The sequence below is a fragment of the Balaenoptera borealis genome, assembly GCF_965194805.1.
Source record: "Balaenoptera borealis genome assembly, chromosome: 14".
Taxonomy (NCBI): domain Eukaryota; kingdom Metazoa; phylum Chordata; class Mammalia; order Artiodactyla; family Balaenopteridae; genus Balaenoptera; species Balaenoptera borealis.
In genome coordinates this window covers 59173041-59198028 of record NC_138875.1, presented here as the reverse complement: position 1 = coordinate 59198028, position 24988 = coordinate 59173041, and the positions used below count along the sequence as shown (strand labels likewise).

General features: G+C 41.3%; 1 protein-coding gene across 14 annotated transcripts in view; it reads right to left on the bottom strand.

The window, feature by feature from the left end:
* Positions 1–24988, bottom strand: part of ARHGAP28 (Rho GTPase activating protein 28) — a 162624-nt gene that overhangs the window by 96162 nt on the left and 41474 nt on the right. The window contains exon 2 of one of the 14 annotated variants that reach the window (XM_082353552.1): positions 7751–7842. The exons of 12 other annotated variants lie outside the window; for them this stretch is intronic. The gene's annotated coding sequence lies outside the window, so the exon portion shown is untranslated. Of the gene's footprint in view, positions 1–1888; positions 4701–7750; positions 7843–24988 lie in introns of those variants that run through there. One more of the 14 variants, XM_082353554.1, reaches the window with a different exon arrangement.

Genomic DNA, 24988 nt, shown 5'->3' with positions numbered 1-24988 from the left:
CTGACAAGACAAAAGGCAGAAGTAAACAGAATGTGCCGAAAGAAGAACACTAAGTTAAGTCAAGTTAGTTAGGAGGAAATGGCAGCTGGATTAATCAGTAATTGATAACTGGTGGAGATTGTTAGAAAAGATGAATTAAGCTTTTACATTAAAACAATACCTTGTGCCTATGTATTTATAATAGAGAAGTCTTTAACACTTTGGTTAAAACTGTGTTTTTGAGCAGTAAAATAAAGCCACCATGGGAACACCTATGGGAAGCCGAGACACCGGATTAATACTCAAGGTACCATCACTTTGTCTGCACATCCTAACTTTTAAAATCTTAAAGCCTGGGCCACATTCCACATCAACTGAATCAGAATCTAAGTGCCGGGGCCCAGATGTCAGTATTTTTTAAAAGCTCCCACTGTTGAGAATCACTCATCTACATGAAAACAGTTTTCCCCAACTGCAGATCATCTCCCAAGAAGGAAATTAATACTTCATGATTATTTTCATTGTTAACTTTGTTCCCAAAAAGTGACAGCAAATGATATACTCAGTATCAAAGAAAGGTAAATAACAACAATGTAGTTTAAGTAAACTTCTTCACTCAAGGGGCGCCGATTTTTACTTTAGTTGATTTTTTTTCTATTCTCAAAATACATTTTCAATATAAAATTCAAATCTGCATAAATGATCATATTGGAATACCATACTCCAATACCATATTTTGATATTTTTAGGCCAAAGGAAAAGAAACTGGGGAATAAAAAATTTTATGGTAAGAAACTGAGCTCGTATGGACACGGAAGCTCTGCCAGCTTGTGGAGGGAGGGTCGCAGTGGGACAGCAGTTGGGACCCGGAGTTGGGAAAGGAGACTGGAGAGGTAAGCTCATTCCAACTCTCCTTCCTGAGGGTTGCTTTCCTCCTTTGGGTTCTCATATCTTTACCCTCGTTGTCACCAATTCTTCCTGACTTGGGTATACTTACCCCTTATTACACTCTGGCATGGTTAGAAAAATTCCCTGAAATTTTTCTTTAAGAATCTATGACAGGATAGTTTTTCAAAATTTATTTACTAAAAACTGAAGAAAGGAGGGGAAAGAAAATGAAATGATTTAAAAAAAAAAAAAAACAGGAAATTTGTAATGCATAAGTATGTGACCAATAGTGACTTCATAATGCAGTTTAACTGGCATAAATTACAATGCTAGAAATCGTTATCTTGTTCACTTGATCTCAAAACGCTCTTTTGTTTAACTGACTTTTCTCTCCATTTAAAGATAAGCACCTTATTCTCAATTCTGCCCCCCTCTTAAAACTTCTCCTTATTTCAAACACTATCTCTTAGTGGAGTGTTTTTCAAAAATTTTTTAACTTCCACTCATATCAAGAAATATAATTTATATCCCCACCCAACACACACATAAATCACATATGCAACAAAAACAAATTTCATGAAAGTCTCATTATGTGTGACATGCTCTGATGTATTTTCTATTCCATTCTTTCACATGCTGATAGTGACCTACCAAACTGGCTTCATAACCCACTACTGGGTGGTGTGAGCAGCTGGAAAGCTAAGCAAAGCCTGCAGGGTCCCAGCGCAGTCTATTTAGTGCTCAGTCTATTTAGTGCTCGTACAGACACAGAAGCTCATTTCCACATCAGACACAATAATGCTCCTTTCCCAGTTTCTCAACTCCGCCCACTTTGGGAGAATTCTTAGAACCTGCTGGTTGGCTCATTCTGATACATAAGGACTATGACATACCGGGGGTGGGAGGTGTGTGAGAATAACAGAGTCACAGTCACGGCATCAACTCCTGTTAAATACTGACAGAAGTTAATCCAAGTTCCAGCTGCTTACAAGCCGGGGAAGCAGAGAGAAGGGAGCAGTACCTGCTGGTCTGGGGCCAGAGGAGGGGGAGTTGAGGCTCAAGAATCCGGAATGGAGAAGATATCTTTCCTCTATCACTCACTTCTAGCGCCAGGAAGAGGTAGCAAAACGGCAGGTAATGTGTATGTTTTGAGTGACGCACCTGGTTCTCTTGAATGAACAAATGAATGAACGGTTAAATCAATATTCATAGCCCTAAGCCAATATTTCTCTTTTAAAAATTCATAATGGTATAAAAATTGTCCCCCCCCATTCTGCTTGGGTAATTTGGAATCTGTGTTATTTTGTGTACATGAATTATGCAGAGTCTTGAATGGGAGAGTTGCTTACAGGTGACAGAAGACGGGGGCCTAATTAGGAACTCCTATGAGAACCTTATGAAAAGGAGACTTAGATTCTTTAACAAGCACTGAAATTAATTCCAAAGGCAGCTTATGAAGTAATCAGTTGGTTTTTCCTCCATGAATTTCCTTTCAGAAAAAAATCAGCTCCTTAATGTCTTTAGAGCTCTGGGTGCCCATCAGCATTTGCTGCTCAGCAGCTGCCTCAATACAAACAACTCTGACTCTGCAGATTGCTGGCTGGTCCTGGGAGAGATGCTGCTATTTGTCAAGTGTGACATTAGGATGAAGTTTGAGGACAGGGGATTACAATCAGGTATCTTTACTCAAGACTTTCAAATGTGACTAAAATTAGAAAACACAAGGCTGTTCATAGGATTTTACAGAGGGACTTCCTCACATTCATCAAGTAAAGTAACTTGAATTTTGATACTTTGGCCTTTGTTTCCACCTCATTTTGTTCCTGTCTCTGTTATAGCATGTACTCTTGTTGTCTTCACACTGACTATGAACAAGTCTTCATTCTTTCACTAAATCCAGTTCAGAGCAAGGATGTGTCTGTCACCTTATTCTTCTTTGTATTCCTAACACCTAGACGGTACCTGGAGCTGAGAATGTGTCCAATACCCATTACATAAGAAAATAAGAAGAGGGTAAGAGGGATGTGAGCTTTGCTCTAGGATGGGGGGTAGTGGGAACATCGGAAGCAGGGCAGGAGGAGCCAGAGGAGTTGTAGGCCGTCCCAGGAAACGAAGGAGATGACATTCAGAGTAGCAAGCTTCAACCCAGCAGGGCTCCTGGCCACTTACTTCCTGAGAAGGAAGCTTACCTTTACAGCAAGGCTTCCCAATCCCTAAGGTGCATATAAATCACCTAGGAATCTTGTTAAAATGAAGCTTCTGACTCAGGAAGTCTGAGTCAGAACCCTAGAGTCTGATTTTCTAACAAGGCTCCCAAGGGTTCCAAATGCTGCTGGTTCAGTTTAGACACACCTCAAGTAACAAGGCAGCCTCAGGACCTGCGCTCTAAGTGTCTGTAACTCATGGGTTCAGTTGGGGTCCTGGGAATTAGTAGAGAGCAAACGCAAACAGCTTAATTGGGGAGCCTTGACTAAGATGTGAGTAGCATTAGGGGACACCAGCAAGAGAAAATTAAGGACCTTAAGACTTGCAACTGAGAGGATGAGCCATCACTAGCCCCAGACCAAAAGGTGCAAAGGGAGGGAGAGGTTACCAGAACCAAAGAACTTTGAAGCTGGAACAGGAACCGTAGGACAGGGTCATGAAAAGAGCAGTGTTCTTGGGTATCTTGGATAGAGGAGCAAAGGCGCTTCCTAGGCAGGGAGAGGGAGAAAAAATATACGTCTCCCTCCCTTCACAGGTTCCGATCCCCTCCCATGCCTCCCATTGGCCAGATGCAATTGGGACCTAGGGGACAAGGAGGCCTTGTTGATGAGCCCCCTAGAGCAACCCGGAGCACAGAAAAGAGAGTGGATTGGACAGCACAGGGAGTTAGCCAGCATAGGAACTTCAACCAATTTAGCAATTTACTATTTCCTGTGGTTAAAAGTAAATACTCTTAAAACACAAAAGAGTCTGGACTTGTCTAAGGGAGCTACAGGAAAAAAGACTGCACCAGTCTGTGTTGATTCCGTAGGCAATCTTTAGGAGGAGAAGACTCTCAAGGGGCTTGTTAAGTAAGGGCAGCTTTAGAGATAAAAGAAAAACAAGCTGACTGCCTGAGGCAAGGGCAGAAAGGAAGTGCTGGGAAGCCATTAAAAGACCAGCCCAGGAAGTGAAGAATAGAGTGGCCCCAGGATCTCTTAGAGAAACAGGACCAGCAGGTTGGCGCTGGGGGCAGGCAAGCGGAGAGCCTTCGCTTTGCTCTCAGAGGCACTTTCCCTAAAAATTTCCAACTCCTTTTTAAAATTTAGATGCAATATCATTGGTTGAATTCCAAGATTTGGAGAAGAAAGCAGACCCAAGGAAAGTTAGAAAGAGTAAGCATCATAAATGCTAGCTCCTAAGAAACTCCAACCAGAAGTCTGTTAGAGACATATGATTAAAATTATATGTGTATGTATATGTACAAGTATTCTCACACACAGAGAGACACACACACGGTTCCTCATTAGAGCTCTAATCAAGGCTCTTAGGAAAACACTAAAAAAAATGGGAAAAGCAACATCCTCATATGTAGATTTTCAACATGCTAAAAACCAGCATGTTTCACCCTGAAGGACAGTGTCCCCTCTTCACGCCTGAGGGATGTGCCGTGCTCCTGGGCAGTGCTAAGCACAGCAGTCCTCCCCAGGTCTGCAGGGCAGCCAGAAATGGCTGGACTCCCAGTGAAGTGAGAACGCAGTCTGGACCTTGACTGATGAGTGAGATTTGGTTGCCTTTTGCCAGGATGATATGATATACTTTTTTAAAATTTTTAATTTATGTATTATTTTTGGCTGCGTTGGGTCTTCATTGCTGTGCGCGGGCTTTCTCCAGTTGCGGTGCACGGGCTTCTCACTGCAGTGGCTTCTCTAGTTGCGGAACGCGGGCTCTAGGCGCACAGGCTTCAGTAGTTGCGGCTCGCAGGCTCTAGAGCACAGGCTCAGTAGTTGTGGCACACAGACTTAGTTGCTCCGCAGCATGTGGGATCCTCCCGGACCAGGGCTCGAACCTGTACAGTCCCCTGCATTGGCAGGCGGATTCTTAACCACTGCGCCACCAGGAAAGCCCGATGATATGATATACTTCTGACTGATGTGTTCCTTCTTCACCACCTCCGCCCCCTTCCCTAAACCCATATTCCAAGAGATTTGGGGCGGGGGGGGGGGGGGGGGGGGGGCGGCTAGTTCACCACTTGCCCCCGGGGTAATTGTCAGGAGGAAAAAGAAAGAAAACACAGTAAACAAAGATTCCAAGTTCTTGGCTCTAGTTCAAATGAGAGACAAAAATAATTTTGAAAAGAGATATGAACTGGCAGGAGAAGTTTTTTGTTTGTTGTTGTTGTTTTGTTTTGTTTTTTTTCTTTATTTTTTAAACCACCCCACTCCAAACTGGGAAGAAGGGAAAATTTAGAGAGGAAAAAGAGCATTATAAGCAATTAGAGGCTGTGCATTCAGTGTCCCTTCCCCAGAATAAAGCCCCGATGCATCAGGTGGGAGTTGGGGGTCATCACAGTTTTCTCTCCAAATTTGGGGAGGCTCTGGGAGGACACCTACTTCCTGCTTCCCTTCTTTAACCATTAAGGGAGGCAGTGGCAGAGACATCCCTTGGGACAAGGGCAAGAAGAATCGGGACAGAGGATCCTGGTGGGCTAAGGCAGATGGGGTCAGGAGTTCCCGGCCTTGCCTATGGGTGCTGATTTTAGCTGAGAGACAGAAAGAGAAGGAGATTGATTGATTCTATGTCTAACAGACACTCCTGGCTTGAGGTAAGAGTCCTGATAGCAGGGGCTGCCTAGCAGGTAGCCAGGTGGGAGCCACACCTGTGCCCACGGATCCACGTCTGCATCCCAGGAGCACTGCCCCCAACTCCACTGGGGTCAGGGGGTCAGCTCTGGGCTCCAAGAAGTCAGGGGAGGGGAGGCTGAGTCCAGAACCCAAGTCCCTGACGGCCTCTATAGAGGCACTCCTTATAGCACCAGTAGGGAGGGGAACGAGGAGGATGGAGGGGAAAGATCCTGAATATTCCTGAATCTTAACTGGAAGCAACTTACTCCAAAATTGGATGTGGGGGCTTCCCTGGTGGCGCAGTGGTTGAGAGTCTGCCTGCCGATGCAGGGGACACGGGTTCGAGCCCTGGTCCGGGAAGATCCCACATGCCGCGGAGCGGCTGGGCCCGTGAGCCACAGCTACTGAGCCTGCGCGTCTGGAGCCTGTGCTCCGCAACAAGAGAGGCCGCGACAGTGAGAGGCCCGCGCACCGTGATGAAGAGTGGCCCCCGCTCGCCGCAACTGGAGAAAGCCCTCGCACAGAAACGAAGACCCAACACAGCCAAAAATAAATAAATAAATAAATAAATTTATAAAAAAAAAAAAAAAAAAAAATTGGATGTGGTTGACTGGCTGTGGCTGTGACTAGATTAATTTTTCCTGCTATCTGTCAAAAATAGGTGATTAGAGTTAGAGTACAAATTTTGTTGCCAAAATAAAGAAAACTATATTCTGTGACTGTGAAATTCACGTGCATCACAAGTGACTGATTTTTCTCAGCCTCACTGCTTAAATGTTATATATGAATATTCAGTCAAGGTCAACTTCTATCCAGAAAAAGCAGCCCCACAGTCTCACTTGTGCCAACAATGGAGAAGCAGATTCTTGTTGGCCATCTGGCCTTCACCTTAATCTCACCCGAACTCTGATTTAGAGCTGGGATGGTCTCATAGGTCCAGTCCGTGCTCTGTAAGTGGCAGCCCTGCCTGGAAGCACCTGTCTCTCCAGGTACCTGGTCCTGCCTGCGAGGTGACATGCACAGCCAAGTCCCGCTAACACACGTCTCGCGGCTGCCAGCTCCCCTGATCACAGGCAGGGTCCGACTCTTCTGCCTGCCTCTCCTTCCCAACGTCTTATGCAGCCTCGTATTCCCCCTGCGGTTTCCCAAACTATCCCAGTTCCTAAGGATCTCTTTTACGTAAGCTAGGGGCTCTGGAGTTCCCTGACAGTGACATTTTGGGTTCTCTTATATTTACTTTTGTAGTGGGATGGTTGCATTTCTGCCAGAGGGTTGTTAGAAAGACACACATTGGCCAGAGTAATTGTGAAGCAATAAAGAAACGTCAGAGGCCTGCTCGAGTCTTGACAAATGGATTTTCATCATTAACTAAACATCTTTCCTGATAAAGAGGATGATGGTTACAGTGCTATACGAGAGCAGAAAAACATTTCTCCTCTCCACAAGGACTGGCGAGCAACTGAATGTGACCTTTGCCCTGGAAGCAGGGCAGACCTCGGTCATAAAATAGCTGTTTGGGGATCATGGCATACGTGTACCCTGGGAGTCATATGCTGAAACTTTGTGGAATTCTGATAAGAACAGCATGGAGAGCTCAGAATATAAACACATTATTGATATTCAGTTTGTGAAAACCAACTCAATGCAATGGTACAGGTTCTTGCAATCTTGTTCTATCCAAGGAAATGTGATAAATGTCTTCGATTCCTGAAAATGTCTAGTTTGCCAGCACTATTATTCATTTTCCATCATGCAAATTCTGCAACCCTGATCAGCAGCCCAAGGAGAACACTTCTGCTTACTTTGCAGAGCTTCGATGTCTATCTGAATACTGCAGTTTGGGTGAATTTCCCAGATAACACGATGTATGATCGTTTTTATATGCAGTACACAGTGCACCCTTCAATAATACCTGGATCCAAACTAAATTTGATTTTTATAACGGCCTACTAAAAGGCTGGACCCTTATGTCTGCATGATTCTCTGTCATGGACGTTAAAGGAAAACGTCTACTGTTAACACTCAGGCAAGCATTCTTTGAGGCCTGGACTGGAGAAGAAAGGAAACAAACATACCAGAGCTTCAGTGGATCGCCTCAGGTGTTCTGAGCCCTGCTTATGCTGCAGAGCTAGGCCAGCGCTCTGCTTATGGCTGTGAAGGGGTCATTCTGTAAGAGGAAGGGAGGGATACCCTGAAAAAGTAGTCTTCCAAACCCATCAGAATGAACTGCTGCGACAGTCCCATGTCCCCTTATAGCAGAGAATCTGTCACTCACAGTCCCATCTAGCTAGAAGCTGGATTACGTTCAGGAAAGTCAGATAAAAAGGTCCCAGATAGTACAACAGTCACAAACGTATTAAAACAGAATAAAAGATAGAAATTGACTCTAGTCGGTGTGGGTTAATACTCACTAATTATATACAGCACTCTCCTGCCCAAAGTGGGTAAAATACCTGTCAAACGTCCTCAACAATTCTATGAAAAATATTACAGGTACTATTATAATTTCTTCACAAAGGTTTAAGGAGAGCTTGCTGCGGGCCTGAGGACTCTTAGCTGGTAAGGGGAGGGTCTAAGGTTCGGACACAAGCAGTAGGACCTCACAGCCAGAACGCTTTGCTCTGTGCCTTGGGTATTTTCCCACAGGCTACTTGCAGTGTTGTTACTTCTTGCGCAGTGGTTATTGCTAAATATCTGTCTATGAGTGGATGATATGACCAATTTTTAGAGAAGTTTTGCTCATTACTGGAGGAGCACACCACATTAGAATCAAGCATTCTCACATTTTTAGGACCTGGAAGCTGCTAGTATAGTTTCCAGGACATTTCACAAGAAACCTGGAACTCATTAAGGGATCGTCACTCACTTCATGTGGATTCCATCACTGTACTAATTTATTTTAAAACTAGAACATGCAAACTTTATTTTTAAAAGTCCTAAAGAAAATTTGGGACATCTAACAACCAATTTATGAGTGAGTTATACATATCTCCAGACTATACCAATCCTTAGTCAATTTACAGAGAGCAAACTATTTCCCAGGTTTAGAGTCAATTCTCTGAGAGCGATACTAGTATGAATCAACGGCCAATGGCTTAGCCACTGTCTAAGGAAGGATGCTTGTAATCATGTTGACCGAGGCTTGGGAAATACCTACATCTAATCTGAGTCCTTAGTGCAGCCATCAGATTGGCACACTGCTGAGGATGGTCATACCTTCAATATTGCTGTCTTTCCTGGGTTGTGTCCTTCATCCTTTTTCAGTATCTCTCTACTTGCAGCATCCCCAGCCCCTCCCTGTGACCTTATCCATTGCCATGGCTATACTTACAGGCTGAGGATTCACTCATCTTTGGCCTGATGGCTCTTGAGCTCTGACCTTTCAGGATGTCAAACTGTCTTCAGTACGTCTCCTTCACCTGAAACTCATGTCCCAAACTCAGCCTCCTCCCAACTGTAATAACTCCTTTTTCCCAACCTCAGGAATGGCATCGCTACACACCCTGCCATTTTGTATTCCCCTTCTTTGCCCTCCATATTGGACAGGTCCACAAATCCGGGCGGGTCTACTTCAGACACACCTCTCAACCCACCTTTTTCGATTTTGATGCATATCCAGTGTACAAACTTATATGATATATCTAGACTACTGCACCACCTAACTTGTCTCCCAATATCTTGTCTCCTCCCATTTTAATACCCTTTATATACACTTGCAAGAGTTAAGTTGTTAAAACAAAAATTACATAATGCCATTCTCTTGTTAAAAATCAGTTGACGAGGGCTTCCCTGGTGGCGCAGTGGTTGAGAATCTGCCTGCCAATGCAGGGGACACGGGTTTGAGCCCTGGTCTGGGAAGATCCCACATGCCGCGGAGCAGTTGGGCCCGTGAGCCACAATTACTGAGCCTGCGCGTCTGGAGCCTGTGCTCCGCAACAAGAGAGGCCGCGATAGTGAGAGGCCCGTGCACCACGATGAAGAGTGGCCCCCGCTCGCAGCAACTAGAGAAAGCCCTCGCACAGAAACGAAGACCCAACACAGCCAAAAATAAATAAATTAAAAAAAAACAAAAGTTTGAAAAAAAAAAGATAATACAGTGGTTAAGAAAGAGGGTTTTTCATTTGGACTGATGTGAACTGAATCACAGATTTACCTCTTACTCATGTAATAACCTATGCATCCATTCTGAGACCCAATTTTCCCTCACCTCAAAAAATGGGATAACATCATATGGTTATCATCAGAATTAATTAAGAAAATGTGCTGTTACAGTCCTCCTCCTCATCCACATCTACTACTGAACGCACAGCAAATTTTCAAAGAAGAAACACTTTGAAAAATATATTATTGTTAGTTGGTTGATGATGCACTCAAGGCTTGTATTCTTTAGTCTATAAAGAGTCTTGAAGTGATAGTTTGGGGAAAAAATTGAAACAGATTTGCAGCAATTAAGAACCATCCTGTCGAGACTCTTAGAATACTTTTCTACACCACTGACTTAGTAATTCACTGAGTATAGAACTTCCATAGAATATGCTGTATATTATTATTTTATTTACTATGTGTTATATCTCCAAATAAACCTGAGTACAGAAAGTTCATCTTATAATTCTTAGCATCTCAACACCACCTAGCCCAAAACAAGATTCTTGGTAGTCCTTCAATAAATACCGAGGTCAGAGTGAGTTATCAGGCTAAAGATTGCTGCTCCGCACGATACCAAAAGTTATCAATAAATGCATGAGTTTCTGAGGTTGCTCAACCGTGATTTTTTTTTCCAAGGGAATAAAGGAAAAGAATGTTTTACAGTGTCTTTTGTCACACTATATAGAGCAAAATGCAAATTGGCATGAGCCCACGGCACACACATTACAATTAGGCTTTGAGTAATTAAGTATTTTAATTACTATGTTGATAAACAGTTCATAACATGGAAGCTATATTTCCCCAGGTTACCTGCACTACTTGATACCAGTAAACATGCACGGTGCTTATAAAAATGTTGGCTAATATTTGACCGCAAGTGGGAAAAAATCTGAGTCTGCCTCTAGTTGGAGACCATCTCACAATGCCTCTTTGGGAAAATGTTGTTCCTTGACAATATTCTGTCCCCATAAATTCATAACTATTTCCTCTGACATCCATGTTTTGAAAATTTTTTAAAAATCATGTCCATAAGTTATTCTGAGCTTCTTCAGTAAAATTCGCATTCACTGAGTATCTATACAGCTAGGTAACAATTATTAGCAGTTATTGTGGCCAGACACCATTCTAAGTGCTTTAAACTGTACTAACGATTTCAGTCCTCATGATGGCCCTATAAGGTAGGTACTACTGCCTTCATTTCACAGATGTGACAACCAAGGTTTAGGGAGAAAAATTCACATGCCTGTGATTATACCATTACTAACGCGTTCAGCCTGGACAGCACACAGACCGTCTACTCCCAGAGCCTCTGCTCTCCACCACCACGCCATACTGCTTACAGAAAGTGGGATTCAATAAGAGCTTAGACAACGTTTCGGGAACTCAAAGGAAGGAGAAATTACTTCCTATTAAAGTTCAGGAAAGACCTCAAGGAGAGGATGTGCAGGATTCTGACTGGCAGAGATGGTGGAGACGTCCATTCTAGGCCCTGAGTGAACAAAGTCACGCAGCCAGGGAGGTGCAGGGAACGGGGTGGGGGATGGACAAGGAGGCCAGTTTGGCTAATGGTGCAACAGAAAGCATAGCTGGAAAGACCCTTCAGATACCACAGAAAGACGCTTTGGGGCTTTAACCACTAGGCTATGAAAATCCTCTCAAGTTTTCCTCAACAAGGCAACATGAGTAGAGACATTCTTTGGGAAGATTTATTAGAATTCTTTAAAAGCTGAGAAATTTTTTTCTCAGAAGATCATTTTCCTTACTTCTCTAATAGGCTATTTTGGATAAGAATCCAAAAATCAAGAAATTCTCCATTGGGAGGAGTGATGGACTGATGCTAACAAGACGAAACTTAATAGGAATGAGAATGAAGCTCTGAAACTTCAGCTGCACATGTTTAGGGTGATTGCTTCCTGGCACGAGTACAGTTCATGTGAAAAAATAAGAGATTCTGGCCAAATGCAAGGTCAGTACAAGCCAACAGCATTACATGGATGCCAAGAAAACTACGTAATTGGATCTTAAGTGGCATGGAAGTATAGAAGTATTCTCATACAAAAAGGGGAGATGATTATCCTAGATGCAGCAGAACTGGAATTCTGCTCTGGGCACCACATTGGAGAAGGATGTTGATGCCCAGGAATGAATTCAGAGCAGGATGGATGAAGAGAGACTGTCAAGAAGCTGCATTACATGTGGAAATGCTGGAAGCACTGGAGAAATTCAGAAGGCTCCAAGGACGCATGATCACTGTCTTCAGACATTCCAGGAACTGTCTGGGGAGAACAATCTGTGTAGATGCATGATACAAAAACAGAACCAATGGGAGGATGATATAACCAATGCATCAACTAATACCAAAGGCCAGCTCCGTATGAGCGATGGGGGAGGAGGAATGTTCCTGAGGTAAAAGAAGCAATCAGTATCCAATGGAGGCCTACAGGGTAGCCAAAGAGACAAGATAATACTTCTAAAAAGAACACCTGCCTTGTTGAGTTTGAGAGTATAGAAATATTAAAGGAAAGATATTGATAGCCTAGTCTTTAGAAATTTGGAAATGTCCATGTGAGGGGAGTGGTGAGACAACAGTGCTTTAAGGAGAAGTGGGGTGAGGAATTTGAGCTGGACTTTGACAAATGAATCCCTTTACAAATCCAAAGGGCTCAAGTAAGCACCAAAAAGCCAAATCTTCAGTAAACAGAATTGTAAACAGATTACTACTGAAAATGCTCAGTGAGTCCTCTTAGGGCTTGAGAACATACAGTAATTCTTTGTAATACATTCCTTCTTAAATGTTTGCAATTCGTAAGAAGTAATGTGATTCCTTTCCCTTCTTCTCTCACAACAGCGCCCCCTAAACACACACACACACACACACACACACACACACAAACACGCTCGCACACATACAAGCAACAAAATTTACATATTACTGGGGAAGAGGGATAGATACTATCTCTTCCTTCAAGAGTCAGTCAGAAAGGACATAAAAATGGTCAGAGTAGAGAACCTGGGAGCCCCAGCAACGAGGAGAAGAGGCCTGCCTGCGTTGTTCAAAGTCCTGCAACTACTTCCAGCAAAACCTCAGAATTCTTCTACGACCTCCAGACTGAAAAACACAGACAGGTAACAAACTGTGCCGCTCACTCAGCACTGTGTGGGAGGGAGTGCCCAGGCCTCTCAGGCAAACAACGTTTGGTTCACATCCTCACCCTGCCACGCACCGGTTGTACAAACTTGGGGAAGATGCCTGGCCTCCTCGTGCCTCAGTTTCCATATCTGTAAACTGGGGATAACCACCTCTGCATGGAGTCTTCGTGAAGATGAATGGAACGGTATTTGTAAAATGCCTGCACACACTCTAATTCCACTCCTACCATGATCACCAAAACCTACGGATTTGTAGCGGTAGATGTTTTGATAGTTCAGGCACTTCCGATGCTTTGGAAATTACACTACTTCTCGAAAACGTTCGAGATGGGTCTGTCTCATGCTGATGTCTGATTTCTTCTATTTCACAGATTAGAAAGCAGTTCTGGAAGGGACTGTAACTTCTTATTGGTAAGGGATCTCCACAGACTTGCCTGATTCAAAAGGAGACTGTGCCTTAGGGTTTTTGTTTTGTCAGAAGGAGAAGGAGGAGGAAGAACCGAAGCAGAAGCAGCAGCAGCAGAAACCAGAGACGAATCAAGTGATACATCCTGTAACATTTTAACTGAACTATACTAAACATTCATACCTACTGAATAATTGGAGGTTGTCAAAAGAATGAAAGACCATTGATGTATGCTATGCTATTATATAAAAAGAATCTTTTCAAGTACATGTAGGCTCTGCTAGGCTCTGCTGGCCTCCATGATAATTATATCGCTATAATACAAAGCACTCTGTCTGGACTATTCGAACTGCTCCTGTGGATGCCCGACACCAGCGCTGAAGGTGCCTGGTCAACCACCAGGCTCCCCAAACTGCCTCAGCAGGCGGCACTGACATGTGGTTCCTGTCTCCTTATCTCCAGGACTCCTTTTGAAGTTTATGGAAGCGCTGTTTGGAATTAGCACTGCAACTCATGGAACAGGAAGAAAAACAGGGTGAAAACATCTATATTATCACCTACTTATTCCAGAAGTTCCAGATAGTCAAATACCACTTCAGTACACAAATAACTGAAATACTGTGCCTTCCGTCTTTTGAAGCAAAATAATGGACGTTTCACGTCCCAACTAGTGATTTTTGTGAAGTACCAAGCTGGATTCTTGGAAAGTCTAAAACAGAGATCTGCATTTTTAGCAGGAGATATCCTTTACATACCTGGCCCCAATTTTACTACGTATTTTCATAAGAGAAAGAAAAAAGTTGAAGTCTTCATGTTCGTTTGCTTAACTACATCTAACAAACAGAAAGTGAATAACACAGACCTTCATAGCTAACAGAGACAAGACCTGTTTACTCTGCTCACTTACAAACCCTGAGTTTGTTTGGGACCTGAGCTCTGTAAGCCTATCATTTATTCATCACTCAAGTTGCCTAGCAATGAATGTCCATCTCATCAGCGCTCACATTGCCCAAATACTCCTCTCAATAGTTTTTTCCCCTTAAATAATCCACAGGCTTCTCTATCACTATGAAACAATTCCCTTTTTCTCAAAGCCTCCTTCCTTCTGTTTAGACAAGCACTTGGGGGCAATTGTTGGTGCAATCTTCTCTCTGTCAGTGGTCTTACTGCCAGGTCGCACGCCGCCTTCAGAGAGAGCTGAAAGGCTTTTGCACTCTGTCTCCCAAGACGGCAGTAAATTGCTTCCCCCCGTCTTTCATGTAACAATACTGCACATCTTGGCTAAGCTGCCTTCAATCTCTGCTTTTGGAAAATTTCCAGGCAGGGTCTGTGTTTACGTCAGCAAGACTGATTCAAAACACCATCTCTGGGGTTTTAAACAGGCTTTGAAACACAGTCCTGCACTCAACTGGGGTCAGTAGGAGGCCTTCCAGTAAATCTGTTATTTCACTTTATCATTCTACTTATTGCAGAGGGGCACTGATTTCCTTTTAGCTCATCTTATAAGCTATTTTGTTATTTTTCATAAAATTTCTGCCAGAACCTTGGCTATTAGAGCCTTGCATTATTATGCCCACCGTCTTCAGAATTCCTTATCTGCAGAGATTCTGCTTGTTTGGGTAAGCTAAGTGTTGTTGTTTTGTTTTCCATCTGGTTTTTTTTTTTTTAACTTTAGGATCATAAAAATAAAGTCCTTCAGAGTCATATCTTGTTAAATTTGCCTTTGATTAGCACAGCTGCTCTTCAATTAATCCCTGGGCTTAGAGTTTAACAAGGGCCTTACAAAACTTGTAAAAGATGGGACATGTACAGAGGGGGCAGGGCAGGGGGTTTGTGATTATATGCAGAACTACAGGGGCTATCACAATGAAACTGTAGAATGTGAAACTGAAAACAATTTCTAAATATGCAAATTCCTTATTACTTGCAAGATTTAAAGTTAAAGGCTTCTTATTCAGCAGTTAAGTGTGAAATTATTTTCACAAACGGGTACATCAAGCTATTGCCACAATCCTAGACATCATGCCAGACATTTATCCCCTATCATGAACCTTGGTTTTGCTTACCACCCCCTGAAATCTGTGATAAAACTAAAAAAAAAAAAAAAAAAAAAAAAAAAAATTTCCCCACACTATACCCAAAAAAATAATATTGCATTTGGGTAGGCTTTCTTACCACACTCTAATCTAAAAAGAAGGCTCATTGAGGCCAAAGTAGACTTTACCTTTGATTACAAAATACACTAGTAAAACAATTTAAAAACAACAAAGAAACTGTAAACACACTTGCAAAATATAAAAATGATGCTACTTAACTAAAAAAAAAAAAACCAGAACACAGTAAAGCAAATGATTCTAATCCAGTTTAAAGGAAATGAATTTCAAATAAGCAACAAAACCATCCTTCCTGATACTTGCACTTCCCTCTAAAAGACGACACAAAGGACAAGAAAAGGAATAAAAAGAAAATAAAAGACCAGCAAGGACCCTTGACAAAGTGGCTGTATGGATACCAGTGCTCTGACAATTAAACATGAAACAAGGTGAACAGATATTATGGAAGTCTTTCTGGGAAGAGCATGCACTTGTGTTTCTGGAAGTAGACCCTCTGCTTGCGATTAAGCAGAGAAATTTTTGGCTTCGAGTGTACACTCTATAACTCAGGCACCAACGTCTCGAAGAAGGTGCATAAGAGAGGAGCAGGCAGAGGCCAGGAAAAGATCATAAGAAATGGACGGAGGCAGATCACACAAATCCCCGGGCCAAATGAGGGCAGGCACATGTTGAGAATGCCTTCCTCACCCACATGTCTTCTCTTGGACCAGGGCAAGGAACACAGCCATTTCTGGTTGGTGCCCTTTGTCCCAGCACTGGAAAGGCTGGTAGCCCCACCAAAGAAATATTTTAATTCCATTAAAGAGTGGAAGAGCTTGCTTGAGTAATGGAGTCTACCTCAGTTGATGTTTCTAAAATTAGATAATCATCTGGAAAGATTAGATGAGATAGTTGAAAGGTTCCTGCGCAAAAACAGGAACTGGAATCAAAAGATCTCTAAGCCATTCCTTTTTATGCATCTATTAAGATCCCATTTTAACTAGTCTTCCCAAATTAGTAACAAGGCTTATCTACTTGCCTTCTATATTTGAGCTTTAGAAACTTATATTCACACCACAACAAAACTTTTGAAAGGTTAAAAAGTAACAGTTTACTGTCACTTAACATTATGTACCAATAACCTACTAATAAAACTGTGAGCCCCACCCATGCATTCACCTAAAAATGGATTTAAAACAAACAAAAAAATCTATAGCAATGCTTTGCTTTCTCCTTTCCTCTTTTAAGTAAAAGAAAGAACCAGTCTGCAGAAAGAAGTCTGTGGCCCAAATTATTGATTTAGGAAACTTACCTTTCAGCAGGTTGAAAGTCTCATGGATGATACTCTTAAGGGAGAAGCACAAGACATCTCTGTGGCCCGGTGTCCTCATGGCCCAGAGGTGGGGATGCCACCCTCCAGCCCACTTGCACCCTCACACCTGCAGAGCTCGGCCTCCACCTCGGAGCAGGGCCTCGCCAGCTGCCTCCAGCCCTGCAGGGCCAGAGAAACAAAGGGCAGGGGAGCTTCTCATCTGAGTGGAGAACAATTCCCACCGCATGGCAGCTGTTTAAAGAGGTAGTGTCTGCAGGAGGAAGGCTGCCTCAGAGCCTTCCTGTTTGTGTCCCAGCTCAAATTTTCATCCATTTCCTAAGGAAGACTGCAAAGAGTAATCAGCCCTGAGAAGGCTGAGGTTTATGAAAACCCATGAGGGGTGCAAGGGCAATTTTTAGAAACACTTTTACCCTTTCCTTCTTTTCTCCACCAAGTAGATAAGAGGCTTTATTAAAAGTACTTTTAAAGTCAAAAGCAAAAGCTGTATATGTTGTGATCTGGTAAAAGTTTTTCTACTCCTGAAAGATTTTTCACCTGAAATGTAGAAAGGAAAAATTTGTGGCTGATTAATCCAATACGTATCAAGTAATGAATAATGCAGAGGAAAACCATGCAACTTTTGGTCAGAAAGCAAGGGTTTGAGTCGAAAAAACCTTTACCATTTACTAGCTTTAAATAAAGAAATACACTCAATCCCTCTGGGCCTCAGTTTCTTTGTCCGAATAAATGGGACTAATAACGTGTGCTTTACATGTCTATTTGTGAGAACTGCATAAGATGACTGGAAGAGACCCCATACTTTGCCCTAAAAGGTCAGAGCACGCTGTCATTACATCACGGTATCCAATTTCCCTGTGGCCATTACATAATATGAGACATTAGTAGCTGGCAAACAAACAGCTAATACATCTCCTCACTTCTCTCCAAAATTATACTATATATGTATTTGTTTGCTTGTGTATTAGCTGACTTCCCCACTGGCACACAGGTTGCCAGAGGGCCAAAGACCTCATTGGTAATGCTGATTTAACAATATCCCCAGTACCAAGAACAGGTCTTCACATTTATTAACATGCAATAAATATTTGTTAAGTAAATGAATAGATAAATGCATAATTTGAGGCAAAATCAAGCACAGTGCTCTACAAACAGTAAGCCTGTAACAAATACTTATTAGTGAATATACCACCACTTTTTTTTTTATAGAAAAACATCCCAGTGAAAATGCAATGTGATAGAATTTTAAGACACATTGGAACTCTGAAAAACATTTGAGATAAATATGACTGTATGTTTTGTTAGATCACCGTGTTCAAATATATTATTAAGATGGTTAATGTACAAACTTCTTACCTCATGGATATTAGGTACAATATCCAATATGAATTAATTCGCTGAAAAAGTTTACCTTACTTTGTACCTAAAATCCTTCCTCAGGCCTGTTTTTGTTCAAAGTGGAAACTCTCTTTTCGCTGTTGCCCTTTACATCCTAGCTTGGTGGCAATGGGATTGATAAGGATTCATTTATTTTTTTTTAAGAGCATTACCCAGCCAAGAAGGATAAAGATGTGTGGTCCCTCGTGGCTCTTATGATCCAACTACCAATGTTTAATATAACATAACAACATGCCGGGAGACAGGAGAGTCTCAGGGATCTGAAAAAACAGATTTAGTTTTGAGCCTTCACATCATTGCCTGAATCCAGTTCAGGCCAGTTCAGGCCACTAGAGACTAAAAATCAATTCTGACCGCTGCTCATTAATCTATTATGTGTAAAGAAGAAAGCGACTATAGTGGATATTTGTTCACTTTATAAAATTACGAAGAGAGGAAAGATCCTGAATCTTAAAAGACCATGTGAAACATAATTCCCTCTTGTAAGGATTTCTCTTGCTTTGCTTGAGAAATAGGACCCTCCTTCCCCGTCTCTTCTCCTTTCCTCGGCTCCTGCTTTATAGATAGGACAAGAGCTATCCCACTACATACAGATCTTTCCACAAGCGTTAAAAGTGCCAAATAAAGATTTTAAATTGCTCGCTCTGAATGAAGTCATTTTAGTTCCAAAATATGAGGAGGCATCTCATAAACAATGAACCTGAAAGTTCTACAGCTTTTGGCCAACAAAAAAGCATCTCTGAAGAACAGAGAGTGATGATCAAATAAAATCAGAATTTATTACCTTTAACAAGTATGTATCCTGTTTTTCTAAGTTCAGAATTTCAGACACTGATGACATTGTTCGCTACATCCCTCCTCCTCCTCCTCTCACACAGCTCCCGCAGCGCTAGAGGCATTTTTAATTGAGCAATTTAAGATTTTAAAGAAGGTTCGATTTTTGATAGCTTCCCGCAGCAAGCCTTTCTCACCCTGCCGGTAGCCTCCAGCCTGACAAATACCAGTCTGCCTGGGGCTTGTGAGTTCAACCACGAGGGTTATCAGATGCGCTTAAATGCCTCCGGGAACAGGTACAGCTGACACTGGGGGAGGGGCTGAATTGTGGAAACCACCATCCAGTAGTCCAGCTGCTTCTTCATCCAATAAAGAAAGAACTTCTTTAAGAAGAGTTCTTCAAGAAGCTCTGACATCCTCCTCTGGGGCTGCTGGAGTACCCCACTAGCTATTTGCTATAAAATAGTTTTATTGCCCTAGTAACTAATAGACTTAGTCAAGATATCACTGTGTATTTGGTTAACAAATAAAAAGACAAGTTCAAATTACTGATTACAGGGTCTTGTTATGTTATTTCTATCATTATTTGAGATCACATATCTTATTTTAATAAACATTTATCTAATGCTACAGAAAACATAAAAATCAATCTTGTAAGGGACAATAATTTATAGGCATGAGTAAAAGGAGCAAATATCATAGAACACATTATCCCAAAGTCTATCACTACGAGGTATGTACACCGGACAACAGAACAATAATGAATATTTCCTTTTTGCCATCTGTTGTTTTATAGGACAGCAGATTTCCTGTCAGCTGACTCAAATAAGTAAAACAAAGTCACATTGAAAGATTAATCTTATTGATAAGGATGTATTTTGATGGCGAGCTAGTTCTAAGAGGTTAGGGCTATTTCTTTTCCAAAATGAGAAACAAAGAAGATAATATCTTTTCCTCCTTTCCCCCCTCTCAACTGGATGTGGGCAAGGGCTCTGCTAAATGCTTTAAGAACATACGATGTGTAAGCACAGGGTTCCTATCCTCAATCAATTCATGAACTGGTAAGACAGGTACAGAAATATCTAGTACAAGGTAGTGTGTAGTAAAAGAGAAAGGAAAACCTCAGATCAAGAGTGCAGGGCACGGGGACTTCCCTGGTGGTGTAGTGGTTAAGAATCTTCCTGCCAATGCAAGGGACACCGGTTCAAGCCCTGGTCCGGGAAGATCCCACATGCCGCGGAGCAACTAAGCACTTGCACCACAACTACTGAGCCTGCACTCTAGAGCTCGAGAGCCACAACTACTGAGGCTGCGAGCCACAACTACTGAAGCCTGTGCCTAGAGCCTGTGCTCCGCAACAAGAGAAGTCACAGCGATGAGAAGCCCGCGCACTGCAACGAAGAGCAGCCCCCACTCACCGCAACTACAGAAAGCCCATACGCAGCAACGAAGACCCAATGCAGCCAAAAATAAATAAATTTAAAAAAAAAGAAAGAAAAGAGTGCAGGGCATGAAGTGAGGACACAAGTTCAATGGATTTGCCACTTCCAAGCTGTTTGATCTTTGAGAAACTTGTTAATCCCTCTAAGCCCTGCTTTTCTCATGGATAAGATAGAGATCATACTAGTACCTGCCTCCTAGGGTCCTGATGAAAATTAAATGAATTTATGAATGCCCTTAACAGAATGACTGGATTTTGGAAGTTATCAATAAATAGCACTGATGCAGAAGAAAAAAAATTAAAAGAAATACTTAAATTGCCCTGGACAAAGGAGAAAGAAAATTCCATCCATAAATAAAATAAGAGACAGAGGATTCTGCAGCTGAGAAACTGCTCTAGGAATAGGTTGAATGTACAGGGTGTCCTTGACTTATATCCCTTCAGTGTGAAAGATGATTGAGGAAAAGTACCTGGAAAGAAAAGGGGCCACAGCCCCCTTATCTCCCACATGCCATGCCCCCCTCTTTTCTGGAATGCCCACCCATGGTCCTGTGTGCAGTCCAGGGCACAGTAAATGGCCTTGGAGCCTCTTCTCTCTCCCCCGAAAACTGCTTCTCTCTCAACAACAGAGATAGTCTCAAAGACTACCTTAATGTCTAGAAGAAAACATCTAGAATAGTCATAAAAACAGAAACTTCCGTTTCTGGCCATGATGCATTACCTGGGACTGGATCAGCCTTTGTGCCTAAACAACTGGAAACTGGATAAAATACAGAGAAAACTATTTACAGATACTAGACAAAAGGAAGCCCAAGATGTGATCCCTGAGAAAAGGGGAACAACTTAGGTGAGTCTGATGGTTAACCCAGCTTGCAGAGCAGTGAGAGGAAACCCAAGAACCTGGGTCTCACTGAGTAAAGGGGACACAGAACAGAGTTCACAGAGGCAAAGGCAGATGGAATTTTATAGAAAAAGTACCAGACAGGAAGGATCTATACTGACAAAGAACTCAAGAAATCCACACGGTGTATCCTTGAGTCTGTTGCTGAATATTAAGTTGCACATGGGCCGGGTCAACTTCATAACACTGGGCAAAAACAAATGAGGATCTACAAGATAAAAGATCCCCAGATCTGGCAAAGGGCTGGGAGCCACTTGAGTTTTTACCAGCCAGAATAGAAAGTCTTTGCTGAGCACCTGGGGCTTTAGGTCACAACCCCAGAAGATTCTTTAAAGTATTTGTTTAGTAGTACGGTTAAATGAAGCCTAGAGTAAAGGTTACTACAGACCTGCCCTAACAAACCTTTTAAGAGAAAGACAACAAAACTGGGCACTGAATCAAAATAATACAAAAACAAAAACAAAAAACTAAAAACAAAACACCACCCACCCCCCCACACCAAATCTAGCATTCAGTAAAAAATTTACTGCACATGCAAAGAAGAAGGAAAATGGGACATAAACTTGGAAATGACAGAGCTGAGGAATTAGCACACAAGTACAATTATAAATATGCTCAATATACTTAAGGATTTAAAAGAAAGATATGAGGAGACAAAAAGGAAGATTAAAAGACAATGAGATGTTATGAAAGTGAAAGAAATATTTGAAATAAACAATATACCAGATGGGATTATCAGGACATTAATGAACTGCAGAAGAAACCAGTAAATTCAAAGACAAAACAATGTAGAAAATACCTAAATGTAAATAGAAAGAGGAAAAAAAGCCTGAAAAAATGAACAAAGCCTCAGTGACTTGTGAGACAACAAAGTGGTCTAACACATGTGTTATCACAGTCCTGGGATGCAGGTGGGAATAAAAATGATAAAAACAAATGATGGCTAAAATTTTCCAAATTTGATGAAAACTATAGACCAGAAATCCATGAAACTGAATGAACCCCAACAAAGATACACAAAGAAAGCCAGAACCAAGCATATCATGAGGTAATTGCTGAAAACCAGAGATAAAGAGAAAATATCAAAGGCAGCAGAGTGGGAAAAAAAGACATTATGTACAAAAGATCAATAAGAAGAATAACTGCAAACTTCTCATTAGAAACCACAAAAGCAAAAATCAGTAGAATGACATCTTTAAAGACCTGACCGGAAAAAAAAAAAAAGAAAGGTCAACCTAGAATTCTATATCCAGTGAAAATATCCTTCAAAAAATGAAGACTAAATAAATACTACATTACACAAACAAAAGCACAGAGAATTCATGGCCAACAGATTTGCACTACAAGAAATGTTTGAGCAAGTTTTTCAAGAAGAAAGAAAACACCAGATGGAAACTTGGACTTACACAAAAGAATTAAAAGTGTGGGAATTTGTAAATATGTGGGTACATACAAAATAAACTATTTCCTTATTTTTTTATTTCTTTAAAATGAAATTGACCATTTAAAACAAAATAATGTATTGTTAGGTTTTTGACATATGTAATAAATATAAGGTATGACAACAATATCACAAAGGAAAGGAAGGAGAAAATGAAAGCATAAAGTCATGAAGCTCTTACATGACACATGAAGCAATACCATATTATTTGAAGGTGGGATATGATAAGATAGAGTGGTGTACTGTAAACTCTAGAGTAACGACTAAAAATAATGAGCAAAGAACTATAAGAAAGAGAGGAGATAAAATGGAATACTAAAAAAATACTTAAGTCATCCCAAAAAAGGCAAGAAAAAAAAGAGAGAAAAGGGAAGGAGAACAGATGAGACAACTGATGGGAACATACTGTACAGCACAGGGAACTCTACCTAATGCACGGTGGTAAACTAAATGGGAGGGAAGTCCAAAAGGGAGGGGATATCTGTATGTGTATGGCTGATCCATTTTGTTGTGCAATAGAGGCTAACACAACATTGTAAAGCAACCATAATCCAATAAAAATTAATTTTAAAAAATAGAAAACATACCGCGAGACAGTAGACTAAGCACAGCCATACATGCTGTCTACAAGAAACACACTTTAATTATAAAGACACAGAGTAAAAGAAACACACCTAAATTATAAAGACACAGAGTAAAAGCAAAAGGATGGACTAAGATATGCCATGCAAACAATAATTAAAAGAAAGCTTGGATGGCCATGTTAATTCAGACAAAGTAGATTTCCGTGTCAATTTGGGTCCTGGGAAAGAAGATGTCAAGACTGAATCAGAAGTTCAAGAGATTTATTGGGGGAAACAGTTGTGAAAGATAAAGGTTAGAGGGAATAGGATTGAGCAGGGTAAGGCCTTCAGACATGAATGCGGATCTGACACCTGTGAAAGGAGAGAAGGAGAAAGAAGGTTTGGGTCAGAGGAGCCTGAGACCGCAGGCTCTGTGAAAGTCTTAGCCAGCCCGATGGGGAGTCCCCAGCTGAGACTGCCCACTGGAAGAGCTGGCTTTGGGCAGAAACAGTTGGGGTCAGTCATGAGCTGGCAGCACCCAGGGGAGAACGTAACCACAGTGGGGATATGTGGCAGATCCCCAAACTGTGGCAGCTGAGGCTGTGCGCTAAGTGTACAACTTTGGGGAAAGGAGGTCTGAAGAGCACAGCTCGATGGCTTCCACATCTTTAGAACCAGGGGTATGACCAAGGACAAGGAGGGATATTTCTTAATGATAAGAAGCTAAATTCATAAAGAGACCCTAACAATCTTAAATGCACAAGCACTGAAACACGAGGCTTTAAAATATTTGAAGTAAAAACTCTTAGAACTGAAAGGATAAACAGACAAAGCCCAGTTACAGTTGAATATTTCAACACTCCTCTCTCAGCAATACATAGAATAAGTAGACAGAAAATCAAGAAAAATATGGAAAACTTAAACAATAGCATCAACCAAATTAACTTAATGGATATTTTTAGAATACTCCCACCCAAAAGAGCAGAATATATATTCTTTTTAAGTTCACAGGGAATATCACCAAGATAAATCATATGCCAGGTCATAAAACAAATCTTGATAAATTTTACAGGATTTAACTCATACAAAGTATGTTATTTGACCACAAAGGAATTCATTTAGAAATCAGAAAAGAAAGATATCTAGAAAATCCCTAAATATTGAAAGTTAAAGGACACACTTTTAAAAAACCCACAGATCAAAGAAGAAATCCCAAGGGAAAGTAGAAAATATTTTTAACTGAATAATAAGAAAACTACAACATATCACTATTTGTAGGATACTGCTGAAGCAATCCTTAGAGGGAATTTTATAGCATTAAATGCTTATTGAAATAGAATAGAGGTCTATAATCAATGATCTAAGCTTCTACCTTAGGAAGCTACTAAAAGAAGAACAAATTAAGGCTGAAATAAATCAAAGCAAAGAAATAATTAAGGTAAGAGAGAAGAAAAATCAATGAAAGAAAGAGTAAACAGGTGAATAGAGAAAAATTATTTAAAAGCTAGGTTTTGGAAAAGATGAATAAAATTGATAAATTTGTAGCTATTTTATCAAGAAAAGAGAAGACAAAAATTACCAGTATCAGGAAGGACAAAGAGGATTGTCCCTAAAAATCCTGAAGATAGCTAATGGATAATAATGGCATAAAATAAACAACTAAACTCCAA